Source organism: Vicugna pacos, chromosome 9, assembly GCF_048564905.1.
Source record: "Vicugna pacos chromosome 9, VicPac4, whole genome shotgun sequence".
In the NCBI taxonomy this organism is placed as follows: domain Eukaryota; kingdom Metazoa; phylum Chordata; class Mammalia; order Artiodactyla; family Camelidae; genus Vicugna; species Vicugna pacos.
Window position 1 is genome coordinate 5,975,905 of NC_132995.1, and position 8,493 is coordinate 5,984,397.

The following is an 8,493-nucleotide window of genomic DNA, read 5'->3' on the forward strand; positions in this document are numbered from 1 at the left end:
TTGTGCTGCCGTAGGAGGGAGCAAAAATAAGTTAACAGGTTCCCTCGTTTGCTTCCTGATGGGGAGGGAGGGCACGAGCTGTTCCCTTAAATGGGGTGAGGTTGGGGGTGGGCCGGGGATCGGCTGCAAGGGTAGCTTAGGCGGTCTGCCCACCCCACAGTGGTGGAGCTGTGTGCAGGGATCATGTGCAGTGCCCTGCTTTTCTTTGCTCCCAGCCCCTCAAAAATGGCAGTTGGGTTTTTGGCCTTTGTGAATCTTGTTATTCATGATTTGCCCCAACTGTGCATGCATGCTGTTATTTTTCATCCCTTATAGTTTCTTTGTATTCTGTTGCTGGGAGACATTTGTCCAAGCATCACAGCAAAGGGTCCCAGGTCCCAGCCTATCTCAGTGTGACCACCCTGTATTCATTTCCTTGGGGCTGCGCTAGCAAAGTACCACAGACCAGGTGGCTTAAAACCACAGACCTTGACCGTCTCCCAGTTCCAGAGGTTAGAAGTCTGAAACAGGTGTGGGCGAGGTTGGTTCCTGCTGAGGCCTGTGAGGGAGCCTCTGTTCCCTGACTCTCTGCCAGCTTCCATCAGCCATGAGTGTTCCTTGGTTTATAGGTGATGCTCTCTGTGTGTCTTCCTGTCTTCCCTCAGTACGTGTCTGTCTCAGTGTTCAAATTTCCTTTTTAAAAAAATAAGAATATTGGTCATATTGAATTTGGGCCACCCTAATAACCTCACCTTACCTTGATCACTTGCAAAGACCCGATTTCTAAATAAGGTCACATTCACAGGTACTGGGGGTTAGGACTTGAACACCTTCTTGGGGGGTGCAATTCAACCCATAAGAGACCCCTGATAAAAATGCTGGAAACCAAGGTTTATACTTTGTACATGTTCTCAAACATCATCGCTGGGCGTATCTGTCAGCTTTGAGTTGCCATAAGATACCACACTCTGGGCGGCTTAAACAACTTTTTCCTTTGCAGACTTTTTTGTGGGGGGTGGGTGGGTGCAGGTAATTAGATTTATTACTTATTTTTAAAAATTGGTGGGGTAAATAGGCTGATTTATTTATATTATTTCATTTTAACAGGGGTACTGAGGATTGAACTTAGGACCTCTTGCAACTCAGGAACTCATGCTAGGCACGCACTTTACCACTGAGCTATACCCAACCCCTGTCTTGGTCTGTGTCCTTCTTTTTTGGGGGGGAAGTAATTAGATATTTTAAATGGGGGAACTGGGAATTGAACCCAGGACCTCATGCATGCTCTCTACCCGAGCTCTACCCTCCCCCTACATCCTTTTGGTGTAATGAAGAGTGTCACAGGTTCTCTGAGTTCTTTAGTCCTTCCAGTAAATCATCGAACCTCAGGGTGCTCTTGGGGAATCCCCAGAACAGTCTGTTTCCCTCCTCAGACGGTAGTGAGGAAAGGCACAGTTTCCCTAAGCGGAGGCAACATTGCCGCTTGCCTGCGTCTGCGGAAGCTGCCGACCGGCCCTCGCGTTCTCCGGGGCGCCCCCTGGTGGACCCGCGGTGTCAACTCTCAAAGAGCCCGGAGCTAGGCCGGGAAGTTGCTGACCAGGAAAATTGCCGAGTTCATCACAAATACATAAGAAGAAGTGGGACAAATGCAATATGAAAATGCACAAGGAACGCATCAGCTCCTTTTCATCTGTAATCAGTTCCTCATTTTACTTCTCAGTCATTTGTCTCTCCAACCTGAGGTGACCTCACTTTTAACTAAATGGTCCCAACTGGTACCAAGCTGCCCATTCCTCCTCTTACCTTGCAGCTCTGTGGTCCACAGCCCGGCCTAGACCCCATGGAGAGCAGCCCTCGGGGGCAGACTCTGTGGGGAAGGGCCACCAGGACTCTGCTTCTGACTCAGTCTCTCTACCTTGTCTTGGTCTGAGTCAGTTTTCAAATTTCTGCAGAATTGTAAAACAGGCCCCTAAAACTTCCCTTCTTTCCAAACAAGTAAACTAGTCATTGCTTTTTCAATAGATGGCCAGAATGAATGAGGGTGGGGAGGTCACTGGTAGGATTCCAGTGACCCGGGACCTCCCAATATGGACCACTTAGTGGGTGCTGAGGACCACAAAGTCACCCAAGTCAGGAACCCTCTTCTTTCTCCTCTGTGGGACACATCATAGCTGCTGAAAACTAGGTCCAGTTGCCTGGAGACAGGGGTCACCCTTCCCTGGAGAAATAGTACAGTAGAGAGTCTACCCCAGGACTCAAAATGAATAACACCCAATTGTGTGTGTGTAAGTGTGTCAACTTGTGCGTCTGAATGTGTCTGACTTGCATGTCTGTGTGCCTCTTTGTATTTGAGTATCTGCCTGTGGGCGTGCATGTCTCATCTCTGAGTGTGCATTTTGTACTTGTGTGTCCAGATGAGGGGAGGACACCTGTTTGTGTGTACATGTGTGTGTGTGTGTGTGTGTGTGTGCTCATATTCAAGGCATTTGAAACCAGCCTTCTAGGCTGATATTGAGAGGAATCATACCTGTATTGAATTTTTTTTTCTAATGGAGGAACTGGGGATTGAACCCAGGACCCTGTTCATGTTAGGCATGTGCTCTACCACTGAGCCACTGCCCCAAATACTGACTTTTTTTTAATGGACTATCTTGGTACCATATTAGGGATCATCATTTCTGGAGCATCAGGAGCCATGAAGTGTTTATAAGCTAGAGAATTGTGCTTATAGAGATGAAAATATCAAGTGATGCTGCGGAATCCGTTCCCGTCATAGAAGCCCCGGGAGTGCCCCGCCCCCCACTGTCTCTGATTCATTCTGCACAATGAGGATCATTCTAGTCTTGAAACAGGTGTCTATACACCTGGTGGCACTGACAGCAACCTGCCAGTCAGGCTGAGGGGGGCCCAGGAGAGCCAAATCCTGAGCCCCTCACAGACCTCGAACTCTGGCATCCAGGAACTACTCCAAGTGGAGTAGGGGCATAAAGGTGAATTCACCTGTTGAGCTCCGGTGCGTGAGCCGGGCGGCCCCACAGGCTTGGAGTCCACACGTGGCTTCCCCAGACTCCTCGCAGGATCTTGGCTGTGCTCCGGGGAGCAGAGGGTGGACAGGGAGGGGCTCAGACCAGGAGTAGGGTTGGGACCTCTGGGACTTCTGATGTGGCCTCCCCCGGGGAAAGACAGAGGGAGTGATGAGGAGTGGGGCTGAGAGTGTGTTTTCTCTCTCCTCCTACAGGCCGAATCCAAGAAAATGCTGCCTTCTGGGTGAAGGACCAAGAAGACAGCGTATCAGGGAACTATGTTCAATATCTTGTAATAACCTTTAATAAAAATGAATATATGCATGTATATGGATTACTGGGATATTGTGCTGTACACCAGAAACTGACACATTGTAATTGACTGAACTTCAATTAGAAAAAAAAAAGACAGTGTCTATGTGATGGGCCGAATAATGACCCCTGGAGATGTCCAGGTCTTAATCTCTGGAACCTGCGAATGAGTTGCCTTGTTTAGCAGAAGGACTTTGCAGGTGTGATCACGTTAAGGATCTTGGGATGCAGAGATTAGCCAGGTGGACCGTCAATGTAATCACAAGTTTATAAGAGAGAGGCAGAGGGGGAGTGTCTAGGTCAGCAGTAGAGAGCATGCTTAGCATGCAAGAGTTCCTGGGTCCAATCCCTAGTACCTCCATCAAAAATGAATAAATAAACCTAATTACTTCCCCTGCCAAAATTTTTTTAAGAAAGAGGCAGAGGGAGCGCGGACTATAGACGTCAGTAGGAGAGATTGTTATCACTGCACCACCAGAAACTGCAAGAAACAAGAGATTCACTTCTAGATCATCCAGAAGGAACCCATCCTGCTGACACTTTGATTTTATCTTCATGAGACTCAGCTTGGACCTGTGGACTCCAGAACTGTAAGAGAATGCATTTGTGTTGTTTTAAGCCACTGACTTTACATCAAAGCCCTGCTCCCTTGAGAAGCTCTAGGGGAGAATCCATCTCCTTGCCTCCCGGTCCCTCCTGCCATCTTCAAAGCCAGGGGTGTAGCATCTTCTCTGTTTTTATCTTCTCCTCCATCACGTGAACTTCTCCTCTGTGTTCAAGTCTCCTCTGCCTCCCTCTTACAAGAAAAATTGTTGGTTACATTTAGGGCCCCCACAGGTAATGCGGGATAATCGCCGCATCTCAAAATGTTTAATTTAATCACACCTGCAAAGTCCTTTTTGCCATATGCATTAACATTTACAGGTTCCAGGCATTAAGACCTGGATATTTTTTAGGGCTCTGTTCTCGCACAAGTATATTGCATGATTCCATTTATATGAAGTATTCAGACTTAGCAAATCCATAGGGACGAAAAGCAGATTAGTGGTTTCCTGGAGCTGGGGTGAGAGGGGTTGGGGACTGATTGCTTAACAGATACAGGGTTCCTGTTTCGGGGTAGGGGGAGCGGATGGAAAAGTTCTGGAACAAGATAGTGGTGATGGTTGCACAACATTGTGAAGGTACTAAATGCCACTGAATTATACACTTTAAGGTGGTTAAAATTGTAGATTTTATGTTATGTATTTTTTATTGAAGTATAGTTGATTTACAATGTTGTGTTAGTTTCAGGTGTAAAGCAAAGTGATTCAGGCATGCATATATATATGTTCTCTGTCAGATTCTTTTCCATTATAGGTTATTACAAGATATTGAATATATTTCCCTATGCTATACAGTAGGTCCTTGTTATTTATTGATTTTATGTATAGTAGTGTGTGTCTGTTAACCCCAGGCTCCTAATTTATCCCTCTGCCTCTCCCTTTCTCCTTTGATAACCATAAGTTTGTTTTCTATGTCTGTGAGTCTGTTTTGTAAATAAGTTCATTTGTATCATATTAGATTCCACATAAGTGCTATCATATGATATTTGTCTTTGTCTGACTTACTTCACTTAGTATAACCTCTAGGTCAAGCCATGTTGCTGCAAATGGCATTATTTCATTCTTTTTATGGCTGAGTAATATTCCATCGTGTATATATACCACATCTTCTTTATCTATTCATCTGTCCATGGACATTTAGGTTGTTTCCATGTCTTGGTTATTGTAAACAGTGCTGCTATGAGCATTGGGGTGCTGCAATCGGTTTAACAAACAAACCAGGATCTTCAAAGTGCTTTACAAATATTAACTCATTTAATGCTCACAACAACCCCATGAAGTCCATGCTATTAGTCTCATTTTATAGCAGAGAAAACTGAGGCACAGAGAGGTTAAGCAAGCTGCCCAAGGTCACACAGCTGGCTCGAGTGCTGTCCTGTACCAGACTAGGCAGAGAGGCCTCCCTGTACTGGCCAGGTCGTGAATTTGGGATCTTGTCTGTCCTCCCCCGCCACGATGTGAGCTCAGGGAGGGGGCCTTCATCTGGCGCACAGAGGCAATTAATGAACATTGTGGGATGAAGAAGGGATGAGTGGGTATCTGAGGATGGCCGCATCCCTTCCTGACCGCCTGAGCTCTCCTGCCGCGCTCTGCTTGGGGAACTCTATTCTTCATCAGGGCTTACGGTCCTGGTAAATCCCATTCTCGGAGCTAGAGGCGACCCCAAGGAAATTACGGGCTTTGACCGCCTGAGTTGAAGTAGGAAAACCGACTCACAGCGGGGCACCGGCGCCACCTGGCGGCGAAGTCCTGCTAAAACAGAGCCGCGGGGAGACCCTGAATGCCTGCAGTGGGCGAGGTGGAATCTGCATCTGTAAGGGAGCTGGTATGAGTGTATTAAGGGACGATTGTCTGAACCACTGCCGTCTACCAATGGCTTCCAAACTTTTCTGACCATGATGCACAGCAAGAAATCATTTCATATCAATACAGTTTCACGAAATATCACCCTGTAGTACATCGTATTTTGTACTCTATTCATATCTTTAAAAACTGGTCAGAATCCTTTAAATTTGATTCCCAACTCGATAACGGGTGACCACCTGAGCCGTTTTTCTCAGCTCACAAAGAAATATTATGATGGAGAAGGAGTTAGTACACAGTCCTGGCTCCCACCAAACCCCGGGTGACTTCTCTCCACATTTGTACTGATTCTCAGATCCAGGGTTGACAACCCTGACTTCCAGATAAGGAACCTGGACTCAGAGAGGCAAAGACACCTGTTCAAGGGCACACAGCTCAGATGTGCAGTTCCAGCTTTTGCCTTATTTCTGGAGGAGAAAAAGCACTAAATTCTCCTAATTTCACTGTTATTGAGTCAAGTTGAATGTAGTCTTTTCTCATGTTTGCCAATAAGACTGAGCTGCAGTGGCCTGTGGTTTTTTGTTTGTTTGTTTGTTTGTTTGTTTGTTTTGGGGTTTTGTCATGTACAATGTAAATGATTGATATTCCAGAGCTGGGGCTTAAAATTGCAAGTCTTCAAATGTAACAGAACGAATCTGAGATGGAGATAGTCTGTGTCTATTCTCATTTGATCAAACACACCATCCTATCCCGCTTAAATATATGTGAAGGTGGCAGATAAAACGTGAAAATCATCTTCTGAGCAATAATTGTCAAGGACTGCATATGTCCAAGTGCATGGGAATGCCAGAACCTTAGAGGGGAGTTAGCACTAAAGATGATTTGACTTAAAGGGGAGGGTATAGCTCAGTGGTAAAGTGTATGCTTAGCATGCATGAGGTCCTGGGTTCAACCCCCAGTGCCTCCATTAAAAAAAAAAAGTTTTTTTTAAAGGAGCATACTTAAAAGGAGGCTCCTTGCTCTCCATTATCCCTTTCCCCTTTCCTGCTTACTATAACAAAGTTATAGTGATGGTGACTTGGCTTCAACTGTCTTGAAGAGGCTGACACTTTAGGGAGAATGGTCCCCAAAGTGCAGGCCCCAGACCAGCAGTTAACAGTGTCACTGTGTCACCTGGGCTTTGTAAGAAAGGCAAGTTCTCAGGCTCCATTCAAGACCTGCTTTATTAGAAACTCTGGGACACGCGGCCCAGCAATCTGTGTTTCCAAAAACCCTCCAGGGGATTCTGATGCACACTCAAGTCTGAGGACCACTGAGCTGGGAGATGCAGAGCAACAAGAAGGTGGGACCTAGGTCAGTGGGTAACCTCAGCAGGCAGGGCCGTCCTACTCCCTGCCCCATCTACCAGCGTGGATGTTTACATGAGAAAATCAATCTATCTTACCAAAGCCTCTGTTATTTGGCCTTTGGTCAACCAAATCAATATTTTAATCAACAATATATTTAAATACACCCTTTTTTTTTAATTGAAAATTTTAGGCATACACCTCACAACCATCAGGGTGGCTACTATTAAGAAGGAAAAGGAAAAGAATAAGTGTTGACAAGGATGTGGAGAAACTGGAACCCTTATGCACTGTTGGTGGGAATATAAATGGTGCAACCACTGTGGAAAACAGTTGGGCATTTCCTCAAAAAATTAAAAACAGAATTACCATATGACCCAGCAATTCTACTTCTGGCTGAACCTTGAGGACCTAGAATAGTACCCCATGTAAGTGAAATCAACTCTTTTTGTGTCTGGCTTATTTCACTTAACATGATGTCCTCAAGGTTCATCCACGTTGTAGCATGTAGAATTTCCTTCCTTTTGCAGCTGGGAGTACCCTGTAACTTAGCTCTAGACCATGAGATGTAAGCAGAAATCTGAGTTGGCTAGGCAAAATTTGAACTCCTGTCTCAAATTCAGATACAATGCCTGGAGCTGTGGCATCCATCTTGTGACCATGAGGGAAAGGCCAAAAGAATCAGAAAGACCTTGGCTACAACAGCCACCTCCCTCTAGACTTATGTGAAAAAACTTAACCTCTATGTGTACGCCACTGTTGGTCAGGTCTGCCATTACCGGCAGGCGAAAGCATTTATAACTAATACCCTAGGTCAAGTTACATCACCTGTCTCCCTAGACAGAATGCAGGTTCCATGGTGGCAGAAAATGTAACTTTGTTTTCCACTTGTATACCCAGCCCTTCCCCTTCCAGCCAGTGCCTGGCAGAGACCACATAGGTAGAACGAGTGTTTGAGAATCTTCATCCAAAATCTAACAAGAATATTGTCCTTTGGGGTTAACTGAAATTATCATGCAAAGCGCTTAAAATAATGTTCAGCCCATAGTAAGCCCTCATCAAATAGATGGAGCTGAACATCTCTACCGTGGCTTCCAGGCCACCTCCCACTTACCTGCCAATTTTCCCTGGAAAGCTTTCCTCAGCCAGCTGCCGCCTCAGCCTGGGGTACCCCACAACTCTGTTGCGGCCATCCTACCCCTTTCTGGTTTTGGTGGGTGTGACAAGCACCATGGGGAGGTGGCACCTTTGGCTACTCTTGCTTTCACTGTCTATGTTAAGTAATAAACGGTCTGAAGCAAAAAGTGGGTGTTGTATCTTCACCAGTTCAATGAGACCCGTCTTGGCCTTGATCGTGTGCTTGGCCATCAGTATTACCTGTTATTTCTATTACTATCATAATAATATGTCTTTGGCCTAAGGCTGCCC

At 45.8% G+C, this 8,493-nt stretch overlaps 1 long non-coding RNA gene across 1 annotated transcript; it reads left to right on the plus strand.

Annotated features, from left to right (window-relative positions):
* The first annotated feature begins 2,854 nt into the window (after nt 1-2,854).
* Nucleotides 2,855-3,336, plus strand: LOC140698553 (uncharacterized). Its single transcript, XR_012076372.1, has 2 exons — nt 2,855-2,969; nt 3,218-3,336. It is a non-coding gene; the product is annotated as an uncharacterized lncRNA (long non-coding RNA).
* Nucleotides 3,337-8,493: the final 5,157 nt, after the last annotated feature.